Source organism: Rosa rugosa, chromosome 1, assembly GCF_958449725.1.
Source record: "Rosa rugosa chromosome 1, drRosRugo1.1, whole genome shotgun sequence".
NCBI classification, from domain to species: Eukaryota; Viridiplantae; Streptophyta; class Magnoliopsida; order Rosales; family Rosaceae; genus Rosa; species Rosa rugosa.
In genome coordinates, this window is record NC_084820.1 from 20,965,168 (window position 1) to 20,977,425 (window position 12,258).

Below are 12,258 nucleotides of genomic sequence, written 5' to 3' on the forward strand. Positions count from 1 at the left end.
CAAGTCTATTCCGGAGTCTAACTATAGTCGCGCCCCCAAGGGAGGGCGCAAGGAGCGAAACCTTAAGAGTAAGGACAATCCTGGACGTCCTGGTCCATATTCTCGCCCTAAAGAGGAAGGAAATCGCCAAGAGAGGCGTGCACGGAACCGTGGAGGTCAACGTGTGAAGAGAGAGAGAGGCGGAGCCTCCGGCCATGGTGGTGACGCCACCAAGAACAATGGTCGTCCAAATCGCGCACCAAAGGCGCCTCAATCAAGGGAGCCTGACCATAATGATGTTTTTCTTCATTGTGGATCAACTGGACATTGGGCAAAGGCGTGTAAAGCATCCTAGAACGTTGCAAACGCATACAAGATGTATCGTGATGCAAGGGAGACAAATTACATGGAACAAGAAGATCAAGATGGCGATCTCGATCTAAGGGTGGAAGACTACAAGGATCAAGTCTCAGAAACTGGCAATTTTGATTAAGTCTTTTTATTTTCCAAGAGATGTAGGCATCAACTGGACATTGGGCAAAGGCGTGTAAAGCATCCCAGAACGTTACAAACGCATACAAGATGTATCGTGATGCAAGGGAGGCAAATTACATGGAACAAGAAGATCAAGATGGCGATCTCGATCTAAGGGTGGAAGACTACAAGGATCAAGTCTCAGAAACTGGCGATTTTGATTAAGTCTTTTTATTTTCCAAGAGATGTAGGCAATTGCCATATTATTTTTGTAGTAGATGCCAATGGTATTAGTCTTTCTTCAAAGTAGGCGTACTCAATGTAAGTGTGATGTCTAGGAAGGTTTTGAGATAAGTGGTACTTAAGCGAGCTTTGCTCCACCGACATCTCTCTACTCACCTGGTCACATTTGCATTGGAATTACCATTGTTTTGCATTAGCTAGTTTATTGGATTAAGATTTTCCTTGGTTAAAGAAACGATGATGTAATTCCGTTTGGCTTATTAATTAATAAAAGTTGAGTTCTTTTCTTTATGACTCCTTTTTAATTATGAGCTTTTCTTTTAGGAATGGATGAACTACAATGTCTTGCGGATAGTCACTATTACAATAAGTTAATCAGACGACGGAGATTTAGAGTTGTGTGATGACCAGCCTCACTGTGGTCTAAACGAGTGTTGTGTGATTGAAAAATCACACAACGGTGATTCCACCGTTGTGCAATATCCATTTCCTCAACAGATAATTATTTCTGTTGTGCGAATTCTGCGCAGGCATGTGCCTGGCATGGCATGCGCGGAGATGCCTCGGCATTGACATGGTCATTCAGACAACAAAAAGAAGAAATTAGCTGTTGTCTGAGATTCATAACACACAACAGTTATAAATCTTTTTTGTTGTCTGAGATGTATAAGACACAACAATTATAATTCTTTATTTGTTGTCTGAGATAAGTAACACACAACTACAATGAAATGATATCTGTTGTCTGTTGATTCATTCAGACAACAAAGATAGTTATATTTCTGTTGTGTGTTATGAATCTCACACAACAGAATTTTATTGTTTTCTGATGTTGGTTGTTAGTTCACACAACAAACTATATTTGGTTAACTGTGGTGTGAATATTGTAATCAAATTTGCTAACATCTAGTAACTGTTGTAGGAGAAGCCTTAATTTTGAACTCTTTTGCAGTCATACAACACATTATTTTATATTGTGTTGTATGACTGAAACTTAGACAACAAGAAGAATATTCACATAAATAATGCTCGATATATTACGATATAAACGATACTATAATCCATATAATTCAAGTATCATTATTCAAACATCTATACATTCAAGTAACTAGATAATGTACCAAGCAAGAGCATTAATTCCTAGCTAGTTATACATGAATCAGGATCATTCATATTCTCGATGGCTCTTAGCCTTCAGCTGCCTTTGGCTTCAATAAAACCTGGAAGGACCTGCTCCAATTGCTTTATACTTTTTGCAGATCTAGGACCATCAGGAAGGAGTCAACTTCCTTCATTGCACACAAGGCCCCAATTTCTTTGCAATATATTTAGAAGAAGTAATCAGCAGAAGAACAGCAGACCTCAATCTGCGAATAGAAATAAGCTTAGCAAATAACCTGATGATCTCCTAAGTTGCCATCATATTCTCTTCTCTAATAACATGCTCTACCTGAAGTACATATACCAAATAATTACTAACCAAAAACTAAGAACTTGTTCTCGATACTGTGCAAGTAAATTAACCCCAATGAAAAAAGAGAAATTACCCGAATCCGAGCTGTAGCTTCCTGGCCAGTCTCAAGAAGCTTGGAAATGTCACAGCGCATATTAGGAAGAGACTTTCTTTGTGGCAATGTCAAATAACTCCAAAACTCATGTCATCAGACACCAAACTTAACCAATTAGTTAACACTTCAAAAGCTTTAACAGATTATGAATAAGCCAAAGTAAAACCAACAAGAAAAAATGAAAACAGAGAATATAACAAAGTCACTCACAGTAGTAAAACAATAAAAGATGCTAAGCAACTTGAAAAGAAACCCTGGAAGGAGCTACAAGAAGGGTATACCCCTTTTCATTTCAAATCGCCCCCTTCTTTTCTTCTGTCTTCATTCCTTCCTCTTTCTCTCTCCCTCTTCTTTTTTGTTTTTTGTTTTTTTGATCTGATCCCTCCGCCTCTTCTTTCTCCAGTACTCCCCTTCTTTTTCTTTTTCTTTCTTAACCTTTCATCCCTCCTCTTTTTTCGTCGGCAACCATCAGCCCACCTTATCTCTTAAGGTAACAAAATAATAAAAGTAATAATAAAACAAAACTAGTCACTTGAATAGCACAAAATGGGTACTAAGCATTGGTAAACATACTATTGAACTGAACTGGTTTTGATTTACCTAGGATTACCTAGGAAATACTTGGTCATGACATCAGGGGTAACAATCTCGCGCTCATCAATATCACCAGGTCATAGTAATGTACACAAGCCAAAATGGCACAGTACATAGTTGGATTCGATCCAACTTCTGGCTGGACGGCAGGACCAGGTACCACGGGGCAGTTGGTTGGTATAAAACCCATGCTTGCCACTGTTGGCACTGCAGGAGAGGTGGCTGCTATGGGCTTTGTAAAAGATGGCGAGAATACTTTTGCTCTTGGGTTGAGCTTAAATTCCTAAAAGAACACCAAAACCAAAGAAAATATATCAACTTGATTATGTAAGTTAGGAAACAAAACATCAACTTCTAAAAGTTATTTATACGATAATTGATACTAGAATAATTGGAATCACCAAGTAGTAAGGTTTCCTTAGTATTAGGCGACTAAATCTATAGTCTCTTATAATGCAATTACAGAAGATTTTAACATAGGTATTCTTATATTAGTATTAGTGCCCAGGTGCATAAATTAGCTGGTAAAGACAGAACACCAACTTCTAAAAGTTATTTATACGATAATTGATACTAGAATAATTGGAATCACCAAGCAGTAAGGTTTCCTTAGTATTAGGTGACTAAGTCTATAGTCTCTTATAATGCAATTACAGAAGATTTTAACATAGGTATTCTTATATTAGTATTAGTGCCCAGGTGCATAAATTAGCTGGTAAAGACAGATAACTAATTGATTCTCGTTTAAGAAGACCATATGATGATCAGTGAAATCACTGAATAACTCAAGTTGACTCAAGCATGGGTATTTCAATAATAAGTTCTACCTTGCCATTTTTATTTAACTCTGAACCATGAGGGATCATTTCAGTTGATGTTGTTTCTGAATTACGACTTGAGACATTAGCAGCTGGATTCAACAAAGTTGAGGAACCTGAAGAAACAACATTTGAACTAGAGGAAGTGTATTCTGAAGTTGTCCTCTCACAGCATTGAATGTCTCGTTGAACAATTACAGCGGAAGGATCACAAGATACTCCGAAAGGAAATAGCTTGGATGTCATCTTTGTATCGTGAACTTTGTCAGCCTATACAAACGATTAGCACAAATGAGTATAGCATATATCACAAAGTGGTAGAGCACTATTGGAAGAGTTTCTTAACATACACTTTCTTTCCTATAAAGTGCCTATGTCCAAGAGAAGTCGAAGAGGCATTTTCACTCAAGAGATACATGCCAAAAGTCCATCACAGAACACTGGTGGAGGTACATTAACATGTGAGCACTTCTAATGCCAGAGTTAAGGCACAAAGGGCTGGGGCCAAAGCTCAAGGGTGGTGCCCAAAGTGTTACTCTCAACTATAAAATGATATAAATAAAAAGAAGAATAGAATGCATACCTCTTGTTCATGCTGACACTAGAGGATTCTATCATCAGATAGTGCAAAGATGTGTACTGCGGATAGGGAAAGGTAGATCATTGCTATTCATATCACCTATTGTAAAACTCCTACTTCAACGATCGATCCTTTTACATTCCTCAAGGTGGACAGATTATGCCAGTAATTTAGGATTCTTTACGCTTGAGCTACTTAAGAAAATTGGCCAGAGATGTGGTAAACTACTTGACTTTAGGTACAACCAAGTTCATCAAGTTTTAAGAAACAAAATGATGCCTAAAAAAAAAAGATTACCTCTGATAAGTTTACCTCATCACTTCTCTTATTTTCAAGTTCTGAGGCATTCTCAATATGATTCAGTGGCATATTCCTCCCTCCATGTTCCTTGCCAGCCCTTGTGGGTGTAACACCATGAAAGCTATTCCCATTTTGCATTAGCACCCTGCTTAAATGAGTAAAATATGAATGCATAACTCTGAATCAAGAATAATATTTGAAAAACAGATTTAAACAAGGAACCCATTCTTCTACGTAAGACAAGTAGTGGCAGAAACTATCTGCCAGTATAATCAGTTGCCATACTGAGCAAAAACTGAGGAAACGACATGCTCAGTCCAATCAGCAATCTAAAGACCTTGTTTTACACTCAACACAGTGTAAACTATTCAATGCAGATATAGGTACATACAAGTCCAAATTTGAGAAAATACCTTCCACCCTTCTTATTTATGGCAGACTCACTTGACTTCTTCGCACCATTCTTTGAACACTCATTAGAAGAAACAGTACTTGTAACAGCTTCAGTTCTGTCACCAGACATATTTCCAGCAACACCATCAGCTGGAAGTAAAACTCCCTGAATGATTTATAAAGAGCAACATTTACATCACGCACTATTGTTCAAATCAATGTGAGAAGCAGATTAAAGGAATGCCATGAATTGCATACCTTTGTAACAACTTGGACAAGGTCACCAGAAAGAATCACAAGAGTATTTATCAACTCCCCATTTGCTACATTCGCATCAGATTTTCCTTTTTAGTCATCCTTGCTTTCTTCAAAACAATGCGCACCAAACCAAAAGCCCACAATTAAGATTCTCACTCTTCATAAATTTGTCTACAACACACACACACACACAAAGCACCCCAGTAATTACACCTAAAGATCCAATTTTCTAGTTTTCCAACTGCAAAGTTTTTATCTTCTTATTAATGCAAATTCTCCATTAGTTCAACACAATGGATCACTAACTCTTTAGAAAACCCAGAAAGAAGAACAAACACAATAACTAAACCCAGATCAGACACTATCTGATCCCAAACAACAGGATCACCATAACCCTTCAAGAAAATGAAAACCCAGATACAGTTCCACAGAAAACCAAAAACCCAGCAACAATTCCACACCATTCTCCAAAACACGTTGAACCCACTAAAGAGCTCAAACAAAACACACCGTATTCATTTTCCACAGAAGCAGTGTGGAAGATTCTGGAGTAGACAGAGTCGAGAGAGATAGAGAGAGAGAGAGTAATGATGAGAATCGATGAAGAATAACGTCAGGGTAACTCAAAGTGGAGCTTCGATTATCGATTATCAATTGGGTAGACGGACTTGGAGGCGGGTTTGGAGAAGTGAAGAGCGAGCCCCAATTCGAACCCTAATTTCTCGCTGGAGAGTAAGAACAACCGGTGAATTAGGATTTCAAGGATAAGAGTAAATCGGAGCAGAGATTTGGGTAATCGAATTTGCACTACACAATGATATAACTTCTATTCATCAATTTAACCGATCCCAAACCTCTACTCAAATCCATAGAAAATCAAGCATGAAATCGAATCATACATAGCGAACAGAGAGAGAGAGAGAGAGACCAGAGCAACGGAGGAACCGAGGGGCGTCGGCTGTGCAGAGAGCGTAGAAGATGCCGTCTTGCCACTGAGTCGACTCGGTGAAGTCGTCCTATCAGCTCAGCACGAACGCCATGACCTCCATCGGCGCCGAGGTCTGAGAGAGAGAGGACCTAGAGTGTTCAAGAACTGAGAGGGAGAAGGTCGAAAGGGTCGAGAGCTTTTGTTTTCTTTTCTCTACAATTAGGTCGAGATGTGGCTGGGTCTAGGGATTGTCGGGCTTGGTGGGAGTAATTAGGGGAAAGTAAAGGAATAAGAGTGGTTGTCGGGCTTCAGTTAAATTGTTTGGTGGGAAACTTCAATTTGTCTCAAGTTTCTCCCCCAACAGATGAAAATGACCGTTGTGTGAGAGTATGATGAAAAAGCAGGTTGGGAGGGAAAATTTGCCGCCTGTGCCTATATAGGTTTCATCAAATTGAAATTTTGCCGCGCTATGCAACTTGTTGAGTTGCTTACATGCTGAGACAACAGAAATATGACAATCTGTTGTACAAATTTGTGCATCTTTCACTAGGTGTACCTAGAGGATTTCTCAAAGTTCATACAACATTTCTTATACAACAGATATCAAAAAAACTGTTGTGTGGATAGTTCGAATTGAGCTCCTTCTAGGAGGGAATTATGTGCTCATTTCCCTCCATCTAGGCCTCACATTCACACAATGGAAACTACTCAACTCAGTTGTGCAATATATTCCTAAAAAAAAAGTTTTCAATTTGCTTACATTCACACAACAGAAACATATTTGTACCGTTGTATGATAGAGTTTGTGTTAATACACAACAGCAAATTTAAGTTCTGTTGTGTGATGAGTGTTGTGTGTTTCGATTTTTGTAGTAGTGAGTGCGACTACGCACACCATTCTACGACATAGGCAATTATTCTTAGAGATGTTGCCTACATATTCCTCTATGACTACGATGGCTGGGCCATCAGGTTTAGTTCAAGGACATGGAATGGCCCAATTCCTATTGCCAAATGGCACCTTGATTAAAGTCACTGAAGCTCTCTATGCTCCTAAGGCAAATCGAACCTTATTGAGCTTCAAAGATATAAGAGCCAACGGATTCCATGCGGAAACGCATACTGAGAATGGAAAAGAGTTCCTTTGCATTACATCTAATGATTGCGGACGAAAGCGCATCTTAGAGAAGCTTATGTGTCAATCTAGTGGACTTTATGTCACTGATTCGACCTATTGAATCCAATAATGTCATAAGAGGAGATCTCTTGGATTTTGACACATATTGGCTTTGGCATAACCGACTAGGACATCCTGGTCGTGATATGATGCTCTGTATACTAAAGACTTCACACGGACATCCATTCTTCAGAGTGAGACGAAGCAAGAATCGAAAATTGATTCTAGGACTAAGTAAGACAACAGCCACCGCAGCATCTGGTGCTGCAGTTGTCTTGGGACGCCATAGGGCCGCCCAAGTCCCTCGTGACGACGCCATAAATGGCGCCAACCATGAGCATGACGCCATGGTTGTTCCTCCCAATGGCCATGACGCCATACATACTAATTCCCATGGCTCCAACACCATGATGGGAGATGTAGTCACACATTTTTATTCTAATAGCACTACAGACGCTCAGGCCCAACCAAAATCCTCATTGGTTGCTTCTAAGGCCCCTCGCTCATTTTGCAAAGCCTGTTCCTTCGGGAAATTAGGACCGAGATTGTCCTCCGCAAAGGATCCCAAAATACTCATTCCGTTCTTACAGAGAATCCAAGGGGATATCTGTGGACCAATTCAACCATCATGCAGACCTTTTAAGTACTTTATGGTATTGGTTGATGCGTCGACACGCTGGTCACATGTCGCGCTATTGTCCACTCGAAATGCTGCTTATGCTAAACTCCTTGCCCAGATTATCCGTCTACGGGCTCACTACCCTGACCATCCAATTAAGTCAATTCGACTTGATAATGCTGGGGAGTTTACATCGAAAACATTCGATGACTATTGCATGTCACTGGGGATTGATGTAGAGCATCCAGTTCCCCATGTTCATACCCAAAATGGTCTCGCAGAAGCTGCTATCAAACGACTACAGATGATAGCACAGACATTGGTTATGCGCACCAGTCTTCCTGTTTCTGCTTGGGGATATGCAATATTGCATGCAGCGACGCTAATTCGTCTACGACCCACTATAACCCAATCTTTACTCTGCGTTACAACTAGTGACTGGGTACGAGCTTGATATCTCGCACTTACGCATTTTTGGGTGTGCCATTTATGTGCCTATTACGCCGCCACAACGTACTAAGATGGGTCAACAACGACGAACGGACATTTATGTTGGATATGAATCTCCAACTATCGTCCGCTACCTTGAACCCTTGACAGACAATCTCTTTACCGCTAGATTTACGGATTGTCCCTTTGATGAGACAGTCTTCCTATCGTTAGGGGGAGATAAGAACACATATGTTCAACAGGAACGACAGGAATTGTCGTGGTCTGTCCCCACTATGTCTCATCTCGATCCCCGTACCGCACAGTCTGAACTTGAAGTGCGACGAATAATCGAGCTCCAGAACGTAGTGGACACTCTGCCTGATGCGTTTACTGATGTTGCTAAAGTGACGAGATCACACATACCCGCTGCAAACGTGCCTGCAAGGATCGATGTCCCGAAGACTGGACATCACGCCACTCCTATGACACCAGGAGATGGCGTCATCGCCCAGCGTGGCAATGATGTGGCTTCTATGGCCGCAGGTCCCGCAAGAAAGCACGGTAGACCGATTGGTTCGAAGGATACTCGCCCTAGAAAGAGAACGAATGAGGCACAAACAAATCCTTTGATCATTGATACTCAAAATCCGTCCCATGAGAATGTTCTGGATTATGGTTATGTCCAAGAGACATCATTGGGGGACGCCTCAATGTCAGAACCTATCCCTGAGAACGTAGAGATCTCTGTAAATTACACTAGTGTACATGGGAAGTGGGAAAGAAACTCCATCATCATTGATGATGTATTCGCGTATTCAGTGGCGCGTGAGATTATTAAGACAGATGACATCGAACCACGCTCCGTTGATGAATGCCAACGTAGAGCTGATTGGCCAAAGTGGAAAGATGCGATCCAGGCAGAACTTGATTCTCTAGCGAAAAGAAAGGTATTTGGTAAAGTTGTACCAATACCGCCCAACACTAAACCAGTTGGTCACAAATGGGTATTCGTTAGAAAGTGTAATGAGAGAAACGAGATTGTAAGATACAAAGCACGCCTTGTGGAGCAAGGCTTCTCATAACGCCCTGAAATCGACTACGATGAGACCTATTCTCCCGTAATGGACGTCATAACGTTCCGCTACCTTGTCAGTTTGGTAGTTTCCGAAAAACTGAACATGCAGCTTATGGATGTGGTTACTACGTATCTATATGGGGATCTAGATACAGAGATATACATGAAGATTCCAGATGGAATTCAGTTACCCAAATCAAGTGGCTCTAAACCACGGAGCGCGTTTGCTATAAGATTGAAACACTCACTATATGGATTGAAACAATCCGGACGGATGTGGTATAACCGTCTTAGTGACTACTTGATTGGGAAGGGATATGTTAACAATGAACTATGCCCATGTGTTCTTAAAAAGGACAAGTTCCGGATTTGCAATAGTAGCGGTTTATGTCGATGACATGAACATAATTGGCACCCTTAAAGAGTTGAGGGAAACCGCTGAACACTTAAAATCCGAGTTTGAGATTAAGATCTTGGGAAAACACGGTTTTGCCTCGGTTTAGAACTTGAGCACCGTAAAGATGGTATCCTGATTCATCAATCAGCTTATACCTAAAAGATGCTTAGGCGTTTCAACACTGACAAGATTAAGCCTTCAAGCACCCCAATGGTCGTCCGTAGTCTTGATCCAAAGAAGGATCAATTTCGTCCAAAAGATGACGATGAAGAAGTGCCAGAGGCAAAAGATGACGATGAGAGACACATAAACTTCTCTAAGATATGCCTTTGTTCGCAATCATTAACGGTATTGCAAAGGAACTTATTTTCATTCTCTGCATGCATTTTCGCATGGAATCCGTTGGCTATTCATAGGTGTGATTTGCCCTAGGAGCGTAGAGAGTTTCTGTGACAATAATCAAGGTGCCATTTGGCAGGGGAACTTGGGCTATTCCATGTCCTTGAATTAATACTGATCGCTTCCAAGAAATTAGGAATTTCTGAGCATAATCGCTTCCAAGAAATTCAATTCCAAGAGGTATTGGATTAGATCGAAACATTGACGTAAGTGGTCGATCATAAATTTTCTACAAACTCTAAGTTTGGAGATCTCAACAAGCTCCAAGCTTGGAGTGAGCACGAACTCCCACAGTTTGGCTTAATTAGGTCTCCCCTATGATGAAGAAAGGGGGGGGGTACAAGAACGGATGTTGCAAGTCCCTGAGAAAAAGAAGAGAAAAGAAATAAAAACTTCAAAAATGGGAACTTTTAGTAAAGAATACCTCGAAATAGGTCGCCAAAAAATTTGACAGGAAAAAGTCGCCGAAAAAGTGGCCGGAAAGTTGACCGGTGCTGACGTGGTGCTGGGGTCTGTCTGCTGACGTGGTAGTGGGGTCCGGTTGCTGGCGTGGTAGTGGGTCCCTGTGCTAACGTGGCAGTGGGGTCCAGTTGTTGACGTGGCAATGGGTTCTGGTCGCTAACGTGGCAATGGGTCCCGGTGATGACGTGGCAGTGGGCATGCGTCAGTGGGCCTTTGGGCTTGGGCTTGAGCTGCCTTCTTTTCATTTTTTTTTCTTTCTTCTACCGATTTTTCTAAAGGCCGGATCAGCGGCTTTTGGACCGGTTTTTAGAGTTCTGTTTCCGGTTCCTGGATCTTGGGATCGAGGCGCTGCTGGTGGCAAAATTTGGTAGCAATCGGAGGTTCAGAAGGTGGTGAATCGGTGCAGGGATCCCTTTTTTTCTTCTTGGAGGGCTGGTTCGATACTTCCGGTGGCCGGTTCGGTGGTTTTCCGGCCGGTTCTGGTGGTTCCGCCGCCGGTTCTGGAATCCTGGGATTGTGGGATTCAATATATGAGGCGGTGGTTGCTAGGGTTTGAAGGCTGCAAATTTAGGGTTTAGGGGTTAGGATTTTGTGCTGATAACGTGTTTAAGGAAAACCAAAATTGGGAGAGAATTGAGTCGTGCTTTCATTGATAATAGGGGCCTCTTTATATAGAGGATTATAAGACATATTATCAGAGTTGTACAAGGAAATATATTAGTACAATTAATCGGATATCTATCAATATTTTCGAGAATATCTCTAATTCTAAACCCTATTACAACTAGGTCAAGTAACTTAGAGTTTGGGCCAGACACATATTCTGGATCTTGAGGAGAGTTTGTTGTTGCTGATTATGCTTGGTGTTGTCGCTTTTGATGTAGCCTTGCTTCATTTGTTCAAAACAAGCAGCATTATCCTAAATGCTTGTAGGCTCATCTATGGTAGACTTCAAACCACATCGTGAAGAGCAATAATCTCTGCATTGTTCAAAGATATAGCGACTAGGGTTTGTTCTGTAAACTTCCAAGATATCACGGTCTTTACCCATGGTGAACACTTAACCAGTTTGGAAAGACTTTTGTGTGGGTCAGAGAGATACCCAACATCAGCAAAACCTTCCAAACACATGTTGTTTGGGGATGGGGATAGAGGACGCAGGCCAGTGTTGGCGGCGTTCCTAGTGTGTGATGGGTCCGAATCCATCGTCTCTCTGTAGGGATAGAACAAGCCCATATCAATCGTACATCTCAAGTACTGAAAGATATCTTTTACACCAATCCAATGGCATCGCATCGGCGCAAAGCTATATCTAGCTAACAAGTTCACGGAAAATGAGTCTTGTGCATTGAGCTAAGTATAATAATGCGCCTATTGTACTTAAGTAAGGCAATTTTGCCTCTAGCACATCTTCGTCATCATCCTTTAGACGAAGAGGCCTTTTGAGGATCAAGACTACAGACGATCATAGGGGTGCTTGAAGGTTTGACCTTGTTAAAATGTCTAAGCATCTATCAACACGATGCTCAGATTCCAAACTGAGACATAACCGTGTTCTCCTA

At 41.2% G+C, this 12,258-nt stretch overlaps 1 long non-coding RNA gene across 17 annotated transcripts; it reads right to left on the minus strand.

The window, feature by feature from the left end:
- Positions 1 to 1,721: 1,721 nt before the first annotated feature.
- On the minus strand, positions 1,722 to 6,351 carry LOC133723370 (uncharacterized). 17 transcript variants are annotated; one of them, XR_009852972.1, is made up of 7 exons: positions 5,208 to 6,343; positions 4,970 to 5,115; positions 4,260 to 4,701; positions 4,027 to 4,116; positions 3,686 to 3,946; positions 2,244 to 3,141; positions 1,722 to 2,146 (listed from the first exon to the last, which is right to left on the minus strand). It is a non-coding gene; the product is annotated as an uncharacterized LOC133723370 (long non-coding RNA). The 17 variants fall into 17 exon arrangements; XR_009852992.1 differs by lacking the exon at positions 4,027 to 4,116 and having other exon boundaries at positions 4,260 to 4,315; positions 4,554 to 4,701; positions 5,208 to 6,341; XR_009852959.1 differs by having other exon boundaries at positions 3,686 to 4,701; positions 5,208 to 5,932; positions 6,136 to 6,351.
- Between the last annotated feature and the right edge of the window lie 5,907 nt (positions 6,352 to 12,258).